Source organism: Ostrea edulis, chromosome 7 (genome assembly GCF_947568905.1).
Source record: "Ostrea edulis chromosome 7, xbOstEdul1.1, whole genome shotgun sequence".
Lineage (NCBI taxonomy): Eukaryota > Metazoa > Mollusca > Bivalvia > Ostreida > Ostreidae > Ostrea > Ostrea edulis.
In genome coordinates this window covers 10,164,118-10,182,025 of record NC_079170.1, presented here as the reverse complement: position 1 = coordinate 10,182,025, position 17,908 = coordinate 10,164,118, and the positions used below count along the sequence as shown (strand labels likewise).

At 38.3% G+C, this 17,908-nt stretch overlaps 1 protein-coding gene and 1 long non-coding RNA gene across 2 annotated transcripts in view; one reads left to right on the top strand and one right to left on the bottom strand.

Annotated features, from left to right (window-relative positions):
• Positions 1–17,908, top strand: part of LOC125656182 (uncharacterized) — a 374,718-nt gene that overhangs the window by 204,689 nt on the left and 152,121 nt on the right. The gene's annotated exons all lie outside the window — the stretch shown is intronic.
• Positions 6,863–15,093, bottom strand: LOC130047791 (uncharacterized). The gene is made up of 2 exons (XR_008796607.1): positions 14,036–15,093; positions 6,863–7,205 (listed from the first exon to the last, which is right to left on the bottom strand). It is a non-coding gene; the product is annotated as an uncharacterized LOC130047791 (long non-coding RNA).

The window sequence follows — 17,908 nt, the reverse complement described above, 5'->3', positions numbered from 1 at the left end:
GAATATTGACTCTGTCGGTAGTCAAAACGAGTACTTCCGGTTTCTTGATAAAATACCTTTTTAATTTTCGTCTCTTTGTCCCCATAAATCTCGCTGATATTTGAAGTCTTTCATATGATTTTCACATGTCTTAATAAAAGTATCAACTTCTAAAGTTTTGATAATTTTGTTTTTCAAAATTGACTTCCGGTCGGTAGTAACCTACTACTTTTTCTTTCTTAGGTTTACTTCTTTTTTTTGAGAACTCTTTCAGATAGAGACGTGAAATTTTCAGGGAATATAGACAGTAAAGAGTCGCTCTTATTTATATGAAAACGCATCTGAATAGTACTTCAGGTCGTCACCGGAAGTTACGAGAAAGGAGTAAAAAATTCGATAATACATTTCTCATTCATTGTTAAGGCACATTTTCTGATACATTTAAATGGTTTTTGTAGGAACAGAAAGCTCTTTACCGGAAGTGGTCTAACGGAAGACCTACTCATTACTAGTAATGAGTGTCTAGTTATTATTATTATTATTCTTTTTTTTTCACTGAAGATTTCTCAGAGATGGCTGGATGGATTTTCTTGAAATTTTTAGGGATGATAGAGAATATATATACCTCCAGATTTTTTCTCTCACTTTTTTGAAATTCACTTTTGTTCGTCAGATATGTCGGATTTCCGCTTTTTTCAAAAATATTTTGTCCGCGCGAGATCTCAGAAACGGTAAAAGATTAAGATACCAAACTTACAGGAGTGATAGACCTTAAGGAGTAGGCGAGCCGAATTGGGTTAAGCACGTCCGCCGTCACATCCGGTCGCTACGGGAAGCGAATTTTAAAAAATAGATTTTTTTTAACTTTTTTGCTTTTTAATGTTTTTCTTTGATAAAGGTAAGATCAATAGAGACTCTTTAGAGAATGCTGAATATGATATTTGTTTTTAAATTGATCAAACAAAACTCTAGATATTCGTAGTTTTAATTTTGAAGCGAGGTCCTCCATGGTGGATTTCCATGCGGGCGACCCGGGTTCAATCCCCCCAGATTACTCGAATATTTTTTTCCCACTTTTTAACAAATGAAGAATTTAAGGTTATCTACTGGACACGGAAAGAACGGAAGACCTTCTTGTTGCCACGGCAACAAGTTTCTAGTTATTATTCTTTTTATTATTATTCTTTTTTTTTCACTGAAGATTTCTCAGAGATGGCTGGATGGATTTTCTTGAAATTTTCAGGGATGACAGGGTTTTACATTTACTTTTTTCAGCACTAGACCAGTCGGGCTACTTCAAACGATTTTTACTAGACCTGACTTTATATCCACTAGCCCTGACCAACTTTCCATAAATAAATACTTCATGTAAATGACAAACGTTTACGACATAATTTATTAACTTGATAAATAGTCAATTCAAATAAACTGTTTAAAATGAACATCGAGTAGATGTCGTAAAACATCACTGCCGACCGCGACTTATTTATTAGAACTGAAAATAGAGATTATTCCACCACACGGTTCAAGATTGGTAGTTTCTTGTTTATTATTTAACACGACCAGTCGGACTAGTAAATCGACATTTTACCCAACCGGACCTATCATTTAGTAGACTCGGTCGGTCGGACGTGCCTTAGTGTCAAACCCTGGATGATAGAAAATATAAATACCTCCAGACGGTTTTTTCATTTTTTTGAAATTCACTTCCGTTCGTCAGATATATCCGATTTCCGTTTTTTTTTTCAAAAATATTTTGTCCACGCGAGATCTCAGAAACGGTAAAAGATTAAGATACCAATCTTACAGGAGTGATAGACCTCAAGGAATAGGCGAGCCGAATTGGGTTAAGCACGTCCGCCGTCACTTCCTGTCGTCACCGGAAGTGATAAAAAAAGCGAAAATTTCAAGTTTTCCTTTTTTTTTTATATAAAAACTTGCATCACTTTATTGCATCTCTTTTGCAGTTTCAAAATATGTAAGTCCCACAGGAAACAAAAACGACAACTTCCGGTTATAAGAGATAATCGAAATAAATTGAACGTTTTTATTTCCCATAAATGTCGCTTGTGAATGAAGCATTTGAAATAATTTTCAAATATGTTACCTACACCGACAATATCTAGAGTAACGTCAAATATCTTTGTAAAATCTACTTCCGGTCGCGCGATTTCCTGTCCTCAAAATGAGATTTTGGTTACGAAATTGCTCAGCAACAGTTAAAGATTAAGGCACTACACTTTCAGGAATGATAGATCATGACAAGTAGGTTTGTCGAATATGGTTAACTCCGTCAACCGTCACTTCCGGACCTCACCGGAAGTGATCAAAGAAATCGAAAATTTCAGATTTTTTCTTTTGACGCAGAACGAACATTAGCTTATTGCTTCATTCTTGTTCTTTTGAAATATGTTGACCCTACCGGAAGAAAAAACGGCAACTTCCGGTTTTGTGAGAAAAAGTGGAAAAATTGAGTTTTTGACTTTGTCTTAAATCTCGCTTGTACATGGAGTATTACAAATGATTTTCTTGTATGTTATTGACATTGCAAAACATTGCAAATGTCTAGAGTAACGTAAAGTATTTTGGTGAAATCTACTTCCGGTCGCGAGATTTGCAGTCTTCAATTTGACAATTTGTTCAAGCTAGTATTCTGCAAATGTGAACGACTGAAGTCTCAAATTTTCAAGACTGATAGTCAGTCATCAGTGTGTTTGCATCATGTGAGAATCGTACGTAACCGTCACTTCCGGTCGTGACAGGAAGCGATATAAAAAATATAATTTTTTGAAGTTTTTTTTTTTTGGACAGATATTGGGGCTATTATGGATGATGATTAGGTCTTGTTCATGTAAAATATGTCCACCGGAAGTGCCGACCGAAAAACCTGAAGTTGTCTCAAACATGTGTATTTTTGTCGAAAGCTAAAAGTATGATTAGTTGAGAATTATTAAGATGTAGAGTAAAATATTTATTCGATTGGAGCTCTTCCGGTCATGACCGAAAGTGAATATAGACAACAGGAATCATAACTTGTTGATTTAAATATATTTTTGAAAATTCCAATGCATTTCACAAATTGGAACCGAATTTGACTAAAGCAATCTGAACTGCAGTTTGTTTCCAACACTGATAACCTTAATATCAACGGATAATGTGTGAAGAAAATAAAATTCAACTGTAATGAATGGCTTTTAAACTTCCAATCTCGACAGGAAGTAGTATAACGGAAGACCTACTCATTACTAGTAATGAGTTTCTAGTTAAGGTCTTCCGTCTCAACAGTGATTCTTATGTTTCTTTTCCTCTATTATTATTAGGGCTTTCCACCTTTCTGTGGAAAGTCCTATTGTTATTAGGGCTTTCCACCTTTCTGTGGAAAATCCTATTGTTATTGTTCTGTTTATTATTAGGGCTTTCCACCTTTCAGTGGAAAGTCCTATTGTTATTGTTCTGTTTATTAGGGCTTTCCACCTTTCAGTGGAAAGTCCTATTGTTATTGTTCTGTTTATTATTATTATTATTATTATTATTATTATTTTCCTGCCGTCAAAAAAAATCTTCGTCTTAAGACTTATCGAAAAACTTTATAGTCCATCATATAGTACTTCTTGAGAAACGAATACAGTTCACCCTGCGTAATTGAACTTTGACCCCTTACGGAGTTATTTGACCTTTCGCAGAAATCATTGTTAGCACTTCTACTTTGTAACCGTAAATGATAGGAGGATGAAACCTTTTCTAAAACACAGAGGGTAATTAGTAGAAGCGAAGAATTTCAAATGAAGGGATTCGGTGTCCCCTAAAGGGAGTTAATGCCCCCTCATGTTTTGCGATTTGTCCCCTACAAATTGACGACTCCTAAAGTCTTCGTCGTAGAGAGACGGAACCCACTGGGACGGGTTGGGTGACCTTGACCTTGAAAAAGTAGGTCAAGGTCAAAGGTCAAGGTCATCCAGAATGGCCAGAAAATGGCACTTTTTATACGCTCTTTCACGCTTCAGATAGCATCGAAATATCACATGGGTCAGCAAGGAATTTTGGACCGGTCTCGGCATCACGAATGTCAACTCTGAACTTTGACCACTCTGCGAATGGCGGCGACTTAACGTCGAAAACCCCGTTATCGCTACTCTCACTAGACCGCAAGTCGTGGAGAGGCGAGACCTTCGCCGACGAATTCCAGATGAAACGCTCTCGCACAGAAAAGTTGACCGAGGGAAACCGAGAACCCCGAAGCACGGTTCTCGCCCCCGAAAGTCTCCGACGTCGTCGTTCGAGCCCACAACTTCTTCACGGATGTAGATAGAGACGCGGGACCACTTAAACGAAGCCCCATGACCTCTCTGACCTTCAAAATCAGGTCAAGGTCAAAGGTCAAGGTCACACTTTCTCCCCCATGGGTTTTTGAAGTTTGACCTTGAACGTGGGTCAAGGTCAAAGGTCAAGGTCACCCATCCAGGGGCCAGTCTCCACGAGTAAGGCCAACCCACCCATCACGCCTGTCGTCCCCAAGGAAGAAACCCCCCACCCTTCAAGTGATCTGTCTGTCCTCAGCTGTTTATAATACACTATTTTGACCGGTTTCATGCCCAACAACAGGATTTTTGAGGTTTGACCTTGAAAGTGGGTCAAGGTCAAAGGTCAAGGTCACGCATCCAGGGGCCAGTCTCCACGAGTAAGGCCAACCCACCCATCACGCCTGTCGTCCCCAAGGAAGAAATCCCCCACCCTTCAAGTGATCTGATTGTGATCAGCTGTTTCAATACACTATTTTGACCGGTCTCATGCCATGCAACAATTACAGGATTCTAGCTAATCTGACCTACACCTACACATCTGACCTACACCCACTTCTTCCATTTCTTGACTGTCTTGTCAATCAAACATGAATTCCATTTACATTCATGAAAAGACATAGGCCAGATTCAATTGTCTGCCTGCATCAACATAAAGACTAAGTTTTTTTTTTTATAATGATGATGCAACTTTACTTGACAGTTGAACTCATTGACATTCCATCCCGACTGTCATTGTAAACAAATAAACACTTACCTGCAGGATCAGATGGGATGCAGTACTCCTATTCTCCGTTCAGATATCCTACATGCACTCAGACACTTTCTAATTCACCGGCCGCCATTTTGGTTGTTTGTTGTCAAAGCCTATCAATCCGTATATGCATGCCTCCTTGGGTGAAATGACTGAAAGACATTGTCTCCGTGAATTAGAACACATAGGATGAGCCATTACAAACTGTATATTCAATTCCACAATCCACAACACACACGGTCAAATCCAGTGCATCTTCACAACATCTGACAACATGAGGCTTGTATAGACTCCCAGCATGCACCAGCAGTTACTACAATCTAGGAAAATGGCACATCCGGTTTCTTTGCACCTCCAAATATCACATCTAACAGGTCTAAAGTCACCCCAAACACCTGCACAAGTCCCATTACACTTTTACCTGATATGTGCATATGTGCTGGCTACCCAACACCCACACCCCTTTTCTCCCTCAAATTTGACGGGTACTTAATGCGAAACCAAGCATTGAACACACCTCAACACTCAAATTTAGGCGGCAAATTTGAATTTCTTTTCTAGCCAAATCAATTTTTTTTTTTTTTGGGTGAGGGTGGGATGGGGTAGGGGGGGGCTTTTAGCATTTCAACACTACTGAAAAACCGCTAGAAGGTGGGAAGCCCTCTAATTGTTCGCGAACAATTAGGATCACTAGTTATTATTATTATTATTTTCCTGCCGTCCAAAAAAATGTTCGTCTTAAGACTTATCGAAAAACTTTAGAGTCCATCCTATAGCACTTCTTGAGAAACGAATACATTTCACCCTGCGTCATGGAACTTTGACCCCTTACAGAGTTATCGGACCTTTTAGCAGAAATCATTGTTATCGCTACTCCTTTTCAACCGTAAAGGATAAGAGGATGAAACCTTTGCTGAAGCATAGAGGTCAATTAGTAGAAGCGAAGAATTTCAAATGAAGGGATTCGGTGTCCCCTAAAGGGAGTTAATGCCCCCTCATGTTTTGCAATTTGTCCCTTACAAATTGACGACTCCTAAAGTCTTCGTCGTAGAGAGACGGAACCCACTGGAACGGGTTGGGTGACCTTGACCTTGAAAAAGTAGGTCAAGGTCAAAGATCAAGGTCACCCAGAATGGCCAGAAAATGGCACTTTTTATACGCTCTTTCACGCTTCAGATAGCATCGAAATATCACATGGGTCAGCAAGGAATTTTGGACCGGTCTCGGCATCACGAATGTCAACTCTGAACTTTGACCACTCTGCGAATGGCAGCGACTTAACGTCGAAAACCCCGTTATCGCTACTCTCACTAGACCGCAAGTCGTGGAGAGGCGAGACCTTCGCCGACGAATTCCAGATGAAACACTCTCGCACAGAAAAGTTGACCGAGGGAAACCGAGAACCCTGAAGCACGGTTCTCGCCCCCGAAAGTCTCCGACGTCGTCGTTCGAGCCCACAACTTCTTCACGGATGTAGATGGAGACGTGGGACCACTTAAACGAAGCCCCGTGACCTCTCTGACCTTCAAAATGAGGTCAAGGTCAAGGTCACACTTTCTCCCCCATGGGTTTTTGAGGTTTGAACTTGAAAGTGGGTCAAGGTCAAAGGTCAAGGTCACGCATCCAGGGGCCAGTCTCCACGAGTAAGGCCAACCCACCCATCACGCCTGTCGTCCCCAAGGAAGAAATCCCCCACCCTTCAAGTGATCTGTCTGTGATCAGCTGTTTCAATACACTATTTTGACCGGTCTCATGCCATGCAACAATTACAGGATTCTAGCTAATCTGACCTACACCTACACATCTGACCTACACCCATTTCTTCCATTTCTTGACTGTCTTGTCAATCAAACATGAATTCCATTTACATTCATGAAAAGACATAGGCCAGATTCAATTGTCTGTCTGCATCAACATAAAGACTAAGTTGTTTTTTTTTTTATAATGATGATGCAACTTTACTTGACAGTTGAACTCATTGACATTCCATCCCGACTGTCATTGTAAACAAATAAACACTTACCTGCAGGATCAGATGGGATGCAGTACTCCTATTCTCCGTTCAGATATCCTACATGCACTCAGACACTTTCTAATTCAGTCCGGCCGCCATTTTGGTTGTTTGTTATCAAAGCCTATAAATCCGTATATGCATGCCTCCTTGGGTGAAATGACTGAAAGACATTGTCTCCGTGAATTAGAACACATAGGATGAGCAATTACAAACTGTATATTCAATTCCACAATCCACAACACACACGGTCAAATCCAGTGCATCTTCACAACATCTGATAACATGAGGCTTGTAGACTCCCAGCATGCACCAGCAGTTACTACAATCTAGGAAAATGGCACATCCGGTTTCTTTGCACCTCCAAATATCCTATCTAACAGGTCCAAAGTCACCCCAAACACCTGCACAAGTCCCATTACACTTTTACCTGATATGTGCATATGTGCTGGCTACCCAACACCCACACCCCTTTTCTCCCTCAAATTTGACGGGTACTTAATGCGAAACCAAGCATTGAACACACCTCAACACTCAAATTTAGGCGGCAAATTTGAATTTCTTTTCTAGCCAAATCAATTTTTTTTTTTTTGGTGAGGGTGGGGTGGGGTAGGGGGGGGGGGCTTTTAGCATTTCAACACTACTGAAAAACCGCTAGAAGGTGGGAAGCCCTCTAATTGTTCGCGAACAATTAGGATCACTAGTTATTATTATTATTATTATTTTCCTGCCGTCAAAAAAAATTTTCGTCTTAAGACTTATCGAAAAACTTTATAGTCCATCATATAGTACTTCTTGAGAAACGAATACAGTTCACCCTGCGTAATTGAACTTTGAACCCTTACGGAGTTATTTGACCTTTCGCAGAAATCATTGTTAGCACTTCTACTTTGTAACCGTAAATGATAGGAGGATGAAACCTTTTGTAAAACATAGAGGGTAATTAGTAGAAGCGAAGAATTTAAAATGAAGGGATTCGGTGTCCCCTAAGGGGAGTTAATGCCTCTTTATGTTTTGTGATTTATTCGTAAAACATGTCGAGCTTGAGCACGGTTTGTCGTAGAAAGATGAGACCAACTGGGATAGGATCGGTGACCTTTGACCTAGACAATTAGGTCAAGGTCAAAGGTCAAGGTCATCAGAAAAGAGGAAAAAATAGCACTTTTTATACTCTCTTTCCTGCTTAAGATAGCGTTGAAATATTATATGGGTAAGTATTGACTTCTTGATTGGTTTTGATAGTATGCATTACAACTTTGAACTCTGACCCTTCTGTGAATTTCGGAGACTCGCGTCGAAAACCTTGTTATCGCTACTCCTACTTAACGGAAAGTCATAGAGACACGAAACCTTCGCTAATGAATTCACAGTAAAACCCTCTTGCAAAGAAAAAAATAATCAAAGGGATACAAAAACCCTTAAGCATAGCTATTGCCCCTGAAAATCTCCAATATCATTATCTAAGCCTATAACTTTTATATTAATATAGATAGAGACATGGGACCACTTGCATTAAGACCGATGACCTTTGACCTTCAAAATGAGGTCAAGGTCAAAGGTCAAGGTCATCATCAAAATTAATTTTTATCCATTTTCAAGGTCTTTCAAAGTATTTTTAGCATTGATAAGCTAACCGAAAGTAACCGAAAACCCATAAAAAAATATTGCCCCTGAATGTCTTCATTAACTTTTTTTAAGCTTATACCTTTTACATTAATATAGATAGAGACATGGGATCACTTGCATTAAGACCGATGACCTTTGACCTTCAAAATGAGGTCAAGGTCAAAGATCAAGATCATCGTGAAAATTTTTAATGAAATTTTCTTGGTCATTTTGAGATTCGTACATCATCTTAAATATTCTTAAATATCTTTTTTTTTAAATCATTGTAGGTGGAAAGCCCTCTAATTGTTCGCGAACAATTAGGATCACTAATTGTTCTGTTTATTATTAGGTCTTTCCACCTTTCTGTGGAAAGACCTATTGATATTCTTCTGTTTATTATTATTATTATTATTAGGGCTTTCCACCTTTCTGTGGAAAGTCCTATTGTTATTTTCCTGCCGTCAAAAAAATTTTCGTCTTAAGACTTATTGAAAAACTTTATAGCCCATCATATAGTACTTCTTGAGAAACGAATACAGTTCACCCTGCGTAATTGAACTTTGACCCCTTACGGAGTTATTGGACCTTTCGCAGAAATCATTGTTAGCGCTTCTACTTTGTAACCGTAAATGATAGGAGGATGAAACCTTTTCTAAAACATAGAGGGTAATTAGTAGAAGCGAAGAATTTAAAATGAAGGGATTCGGTGTCCCTTAAAGGGAGTTAATGCCTCTCTATGTTTTGCGATTTATTCGTAAAACATGTCGAGCTTGAGAACGGTTTGTCGTAGAGACATGGGACCAACTGGAATAGGATCGGTGACCTTTGACCTTGAAAATTAGGTCAAGGTCAAAGGTCAAGGTCATCAGAAAAGAGGAAAAAATAGCACTTTTTATACTCTCTTTCCTGCTTAAGATAGCGTTGAAATATTATATGGCTAAGTATTGACTTCTTGATTGGTTTTGATAGTATGCATTACAACTTTGAACTTTGACCCTTCTGTGAATTTCGGAGACTCGCGTCGAAAACCTTGTTATCGCTACTCCTACTTAACGGAAAGTCATAGAGACACGAAACCTTCGCTAATGAATTCACAGTAAAACCCTCTTGCAAAGAAAAAATAATCAAAGGGATACGAAAACCCTTAAGCATAGTTATTGCCCCTGAAAGTCTCCAATATCATTATCTAAGCCTATAACTTTTATATTAATATAGATAGAGACATGGGGCCACTTGCTTTAAGATCGATGACCTTTCACCTTCAAAATGAGGTCAAGGTCAAAGGTCAAGGTCATCATCATTTTTTTTTCCATTTTAAAGGTCCTTCAAAGGATTTTTAGCATTGAGAAACTAACCGAAAGTAACCGAAAACCCCTAAACAAATTATTGCCCCTGAATGTCTTGATTAACGTTTTTAAGCTGATAGCTTTTACATTAATATAGATAGAGACATGGGATCATTTGCATTAAGAGCGATGACCTTTGACCTTCAAAATGAGGTCAAAGTCATCGTGAAAATTATTATTTAAATTTTCAAGGTCGTTTTGAGTTTCGTACATCATCTTAAATATTCTTAAATATCTTTTTTTAAATCATTGTAGGTGGAAAGCCCTCTAATTGTTCGCGAACAATTAGGATTACTAGTTATTATTATTTTTCCTCCCCGTGATTTTGAGTTTCAAGATTTATCGAAAAGATTTATAGTCCATAAGAATGTACTCCTTAAAAGATTTTGGCAGTTCACCCTGCGTATATGAACTTTGACCCCTCAAGGAGTTATTGCCCCTTTTGCAATAAAAGCTTGTTATCGCTACTCCTCCGAAATCGTACACCGTAAAGATACCAAACCTTCACCAATGTCTTCGACTAGTCAAGGAGAATCTTCAATCTATTCATTTCAAAAAGATTCTTCGACCCCTTTTATGATTTATTGCCCCTGAAAGTTTTTAATTTTTACAAATAATTGAAAAAAATTAAAACCATTTATCCTAGAGACATGGGACCAACTGCATTAGAATCTTCATCCTTTGACCTTTTAATTTATGTCAAGGTCAAGGTCATTCAAAATATGAGAAATTTAGCTCTTTTTAGATCGCTTTTGTCTTTCAACATATACTACATATCATTGCATTCTTAGTATGTCCTTTTAAATCTATTTTAAAGATTTAATTCCTGTACCTTAAGACTGACCCCTTTAAAAGTTATTGCCCCTTAGAGTATTAACCTTGTTATCGCTACTCCTCCGAAACCGTACACCGTAAAGATACCAAACCTTCACCAATGTCTTCGACTAGTCAAGGAGACTCAATCTATTCATTGCGAAAAGATTATTCGACCCCTTTTATGAGTTATTGCCCCTGAAAGTTTTTGATTTTTACAAATAATTGAAAAAAATTAAAACCATTTATCCTAGAGACATGGGACGAACTGCATTAGAATCTTCATCCTTTGACCTTTTAATTTATGTCAAGGTCAAAGGTCAAGGTCATTCAAAATATGAGAAATTTAGCTCTTTTTATATCTCTTTTGTCTTTCAACATATACTACATATCATTGCATCTCTAGTATGTCCTTTTAAATCTATTTGAAAGATTTAATTCCTGTACCCTAACATTGACCCCTTTAAAAGTTATTGCCCTTTACAGTATTAACATTGTTATCGCTACTCCTCTGAAACCATAGACCGTAGAGACACCAAACCTTCACCAATGTCTTCAACTATTCAAACAGACTCTTCAATCTATTCATTGCGAAAAGATTCTTTGACCCCTTTTATGAGTTATTGCCCCTGAAAGTTTTTGATTTTTACAAATAATTAAAAAAATTTAAAACCATTTATTCTAGAGACATGGGACCAACTGCATTAGAATCTCCATTCTTTGACCTTTTAATTTATGTCAAGGTTAAAGGTCAAGGTCATTCAAAATATGAGAAATGTAGCTCTTTTTAGATCTCTTTTGTCTTTCAACATATACTACATATAATTGAATCTTTAGTATGTCCTTTTAAATTCATTTTAAAGATTTGATACCTGTACCCTAAGACTGAGCCCTTTAAAAGTTATTGCCCCTTACATTATTAACCTTGTTATCGCTACCCCTTTGAAACCATAGACCATAGAGACACCAAACCTTCACTAATGTCTTCGGTTTCTCAAAGCACAACTTCAACATCTGCAGTGTGAAAGGATCCGCTGACCCCTTATATGAGTTATTGCCCTTTTATGTGTTTGTGCTAATCGTTAACTTTTAAACGGATAATCATAGAAACATGGGACCAACTGCAATGTGATCATTGACCTTTGACCCTGAATATTATGTAAAGGTCAAAGGTCAAAGTTTCTTCAAATATTGAGAATTTAGCTCTTTTTATATCTCTTTTGTCTTTCAACATACATCATTTTTCATTGCATCATTAGTATGTTCTTTTAAAACCAATTAAAACATCTTTCTTGGCCCTTAAGCCGGGCTCCTTTAAAAATTATTGCCCATCTTACAAATAAAGCTTGTTATCACTAGTCCTTCGAAACCGTTAACCCTGGAGATACCAAACCTTAATCATTAATGTTTTGTACTGATTTAGTAGACTCTTCAATCTATTCAGTGCGAAAAGATTCACCAACCCCTTTAAATAGTTATGGCCCCTGAAAGTTTTCCAAGTTTACATTGACTTGAAAGTTTTTTGGCCTCATTTGACCTACTGAAGAATGGATCAAGATTGAAGGTCAAGAAACAAATCCAGAAAAGGTGGAAAGACCTCTAATTGTTCGCGAACAATTAGGATTACTAGTTAGGGCTTTCCACCTTTCAGTGGAAAGTCCTATTGTTATTGTTCTGTTTATTATTATTATTATTATTATTATTATTATTTTCCTGCCGTCAAAAAAAATCTTCGTCTTAAGACTTATCGAAAAACTTTATAGTCCATCATATAGTACTTCTTGAGAAACGAATACAGTTCACCCTGCGTAATTGAACTTTGACCCCTTACGGAGTTATTTGACCTTTCGCAGAAATCATTGTTAGCACTTCTACTTTGTAACCGTAAATGATAGGAGGATGAAACCTTTTCTAAAACACAGAGGGTAATTAGTAGAAGCGAAGAATTTCAAATGAAGGGATTCGGTGTCCCCTAAAGGGAGTTAATGCCCCCTCATGTTTTACGATTTGTCCCCTACAAATTGACGACTCCTAAAGTCTTCGTCGTAGAGAGACGGAACCCACTGGGACGGGTTGGGTGACCTTGACCTTGAAAAAGTAGGTCAAGGTCAAAGGTCAAGGTCATCCAGAATGGCCAGAAAATGGCACTTTTTATACGCTCTTTCACGCTTCAGATAGCATCGAAATATCACATGGGTCAGCAAGGAATTTTGGACCGGTCTCGGCATCACGAATGTCAACTCTGAACTTTGACCACTCTGCGAATGGCGGCGACTTAACGTCGAAAACCCCGTTATCGCTACTCTCACTAGACCGCAAGTCGTGGAGAGGCGAGACCTTCGCCGACGAATTCCAGATGAAACGCTCTCGCACAGAAAAGTTGACCGAGGGAAACCGAGAACCCCGAAGCACGGTTCTCGCCCCCGAAAGTCTCCGACGTCGTCGTTCGAGCCCACAACTTCTTCACGGATGTAGATAGAGACGCGGGACCACTTAAACGAAGCCCCATGACCTCTCTGACCTTCAAAATCAGGTCAAGGTCAAAGGTCAAGGTCACACTTTCTCCCCCATGGGTTTTTGAAGTTTGACCTTGAACGTGGGTCAAGGTCAAAGGTCAAGGTCACCCATCCAGGGGCCAGTCTCCACGAGTAAGGCCAACCCACCCATCACGCCTGTCGTCCCCAAGGAAGAAACCCCCCACCCTTCAAGTGATCTGTCTGTCCTCAGCTGTTTATAATACACTATTTTGACCGGTTTCATGCCCAACAACAGGATTTTTGAGGTTTGACCTTGAAAGTGGGTCAAGGTCAAAGGTCAAGGTCACGCATCCAGGGGCCAGTCTCCACGAGTAAGGCCAACCCACCCATCACGCCTGTCGTCCCCAAGGAAGAAATCCCCCACCCTTCAAGTGATCTGATTGTGATCAGCTGTTTCAATACACTATTTTGACCGGTCTCATGCCATGCAACAATTACAGGATTCTAGCTAATCTGACCTACACCTACACATCTGACCTACACCCACTTCTTCCATTTCTTGACTGTCTTGTCAATCAAACATGAATTCCATTTACATTCATGAAAAGACATAGGCCAGATTCAATTGTCTGCCTGCATCAACATAAAGACTAAGTTTTTTTTTTTTATAATGATGATGCAACTTTACTTGACAGTTGAACTCATTGACATTCCATCCCGACTGTCATTGTAAACAAATAAACACTTACCTGCAGGATCAGATGGGATGCAGTACTCCTATTCTCCGTTCAGATATCCTACATGCACTCAGACACTTTCTAATTCACCGGCCGCCATTTTGGTTGTTTGTTGTCAAAGCCTATCAATCCGTATATGCATGCCTCCTTGGGTGAAATGACTGAAAGACATTGTCTCCGTGAATTAGAACACATAGGATGAGCCATTACAAACTGTATATTCAATTCCACAATCCACAACACACACGGTCAAATCCAGTGCATCTTCACAACATCTGACAACATGAGGCTTGTATAGACTCCCAGCATGCACCAGCAGTTACTACAATCTAGGAAAATGGCACATCCGGTTTCTTTGCACCTCCAAATATCACATCTAACAGGTCTAAAGTCACCCCAAACACCTGCACAAGTCCCATTACACTTTTACCTGATATGTGCATATGTGCTGGCTACCCAACACCCACACCCCTTTTCTCCCTCAAATTTGACGGGTACTTAATGCGAAACCAAGCATTGAACACACCTCAACACTCAAATTTAGGCGGCAAATTTGAATTTCTTTTCTAGCCAAATCAATTTTTTTTTTTTTTTTGGGTGAGGGTGGGATGGGGTAGGGGGGGGGGGCTTTTAGCATTTCAACACTACTGAAAAACCGCTAGAAGGTGGGAAGCCCTCTAATTGTTCGCGAACAATTAGGATCACTAGTTATTATTATTATTTTCCTGCCGTCAAAAAAAATTTTCGTCTTAAGACTTATCGAAAAACTTTATAGTCCATCATATAGTACTTCTTGAGAAACGAATACAGTTCACCCTGCGTAATTGAACTTTGACCTCTTACGGAGTTATTTGACCTTTCGCAGAAATCATTGTTAGCACTTCTACTTTGTAACCGTAAATGATAGGAGGATGAAACCTTTTCTAAAACATAGAGGGTAATTAGTAGAAGCGAAGAATTTAAAATGAAGGGATTCGGTGTCCCCTAAGGGGAGTTAATGCCTCTCTATGTTTTGCAATTTATTCGTAAAACATGTCGAGCTTGAGCACGGTTTGTCGTAGAGACATGGGACCAACTGGAATAGGATCGGTGACCTTTGACCTTGAAAATTATACTCTCTTTCCTGCTTAAGATAGCGTTGAAATATTATATGGCTAAGTATTGACTTCTTGATTTGTTTTGATAGTATGCATTACAACTTTGAACTCTGACCCTTCTGTGAATTTCGGAGACTCACGTCGAAAACCTTGTTATCACTACTCCTACTTAACGGAAAGTCATAGAGACACGAAACCTTCGCTAATGAATTCACAGTAAAACCCTCTTGCAAAGAAAAAATAATCAAAGGGATACAAAAACCCTTAAGCATAGTTATTGCCCCTGAAAGTCTCCAATATCATTATCTAAGCCTATAGCTTTTATATTAATATATATAGAGACATGGGACCACTTGCATTAAGACCGATGACCTTTGACCTTCAAAATGAGGTCAAGGTCAAAGGTCAAGGTCATCATCAAAATTAATTTTTATCCATTTTCAAGGTCTTTCAAAGTATTTTTCGCATTGATAAGCTAACCGAAAGCAACCGAAAACCCTAAACAAATTATTGCCCCTGAATGTCTTCATTAACATTTTTTAAGCTTATAGCTTTTACATTAATATAGATAGAGACATGGGGTCACTTGCATTAAGACCGATGACCTTTGACCTTCAAAATGAGGTCAAGGTCAAAGGTCAAGGTCATCGTGAAAATTATTAATTAAATTTTCTTGGTCATTTTGAGATTCGTACATCATCTTAAATATTCTTAAATATCTTTTTTTAAATCATTGTAGGTGGAAAGCCCTCTAATTGTTCGCGAACAATTAGGATCACTAGTTATTATTGTTCTTTTTCTTACCGATTTTGTGCACGCGATTTCTCTAAAACGGCTTGATAGATTTTCATGAAACTTTCTGGAAAGATGTAAAATAGGATTGTTTAGAAAGGTCTTTTTTTGTTTTTTAAAAATCACTTCCGGTCGCAAGTTACGGCTGAATTTCCGTTTTTCAAATGACATTTTGTCCGGGCGTTTTCTCATAAACGGTTAAAGATTGAGACTTCAAACTTTCAGAGATGATAGATGGTGAATTGTAACTATGCAATAGGGTATTATCATTGCCATCCGTCACTTCCGGCCGTCACCGGAAGTGAACAAAAGAAACGTTAAATTTCAAACTAATGCTTTTGACACAAAACTTGCATAGATTAATTAGATATCTTTCGGCGTTTCAGAAAATGTTAGACTTACCGGAAGTTTGACCAGCAACTTCCGGTTTTTAGAGAAAAACTTCGAAAAAATGGTCTTTCTTTGTCCTCGTATATCTCGTTTATTTATCAAACTTTTAATACGACATTTACAGATATTATTGACATTATCCATCCTAAGAGAACCTTTTAGCACTATTTCAAAATTCACTTCCGGTCACAAGTTGCGGCCGAATTTCTGTTTTTCAAATGATATTTTGTCCAGGCGTTTTCTCATCAACGGTTAAAGATTGAGTCTTCAAACTTTTAGGGATGATAGATGGTGACTTGTAGATGTGCAATAGGGTATTATCGATGCCATCCGTCACTTCCGGCCGTCACCGGAAGTGAACAAAAGAAACGTCAAATTTCAAACTAATACTTTGGAAACAAATCTTGCATAGATTAATTAGATATCTTTCGGCGTTTCAGAAAATGTTAGACTTACCGGAAGTTTAACCAGCAACTTTCTGTTTTTAGAGAAAAACTTTTAAAAAACGGTCTTTCTTTGTCCTCGTATATCTCGTTTATTTATCAAACTTTTAATACGATATTTACAGATATTATTGACATTATCCATCCTAAGAGAACCTTTTAGCACTATTTCAAAATTCACTTCCGGTCACAAGTTACGGCCGAATTTCTGTTTTTCAAATGATATTTTGTCCAGGCCTTTTCTCATCAACGGTTAAAGATTGAGTCTTCAAACTGTCAGGGATGATAGATGGTGACTTGTAGATGTGCAATAGGGTATTATCGTTGCCATCCGTCACTTCCGGCCGTCACCGGAAGTGAACAAAAGAAACGTCAAATTTCAAACTAATGCTTTTGAAACAAATCTTGCATAGATTAATTAGGTATCTTTCGGCGTTTCAGAAAATGTTAGACTTACCGGAAGTTTAACCAGCAACTTTCTGTTTTTAGAGAAAAACTTTTAAAAAACGGTCTTTCTTTGTCCTCGTATATCTCGTTTATTTACGAACCATTTAATACGATATTTACAGATATTATTGACATTATCCATCTCAAAAGAACCCTGTACCACTATTTCAAAATTCACTTCCGGTCACAAGTTGCGGCCGAATTTCTGTTTTTCAAATGATATTTTGTCCGGGCGTTTTCTCATAAACGGTTTAAGATTGAGTCTATAAACTTTCAGGGATGATAGATGGTGACTTGTAGCTCTCTAATAAAGGTTTATCATTGTCATCCGTCACTTCCGGCCGTTACCGGGAGTGAACAAAAGAAACGCCAAATTTCGAAATTATGCTTTTGAAACAAAACTTGCATAGATTAATTAGGTCTCTTGCAGCGTTTCAGAAAATGTTAGTCTTACCGGAAGTTTAACCAGCAACTTTCTGTTTTTAGAGAAAAATTTCGAAAAAACGGTCTTTCTTTGTCCTCGTATATCTCGCTTATTTATCAACATTTTAATACGATATTTACAGATACTATTGACATTATTAATATCAATAGAACTCTTTAATACTATTTCAAAATTCACATCTGGTCGCAAGTTACGGCCGAATTACCGTATTTCAAATGACATTTTGTCAGGGCGTTTTCTCATCAACGTTTAAAGATTGAGTCTTCAAACT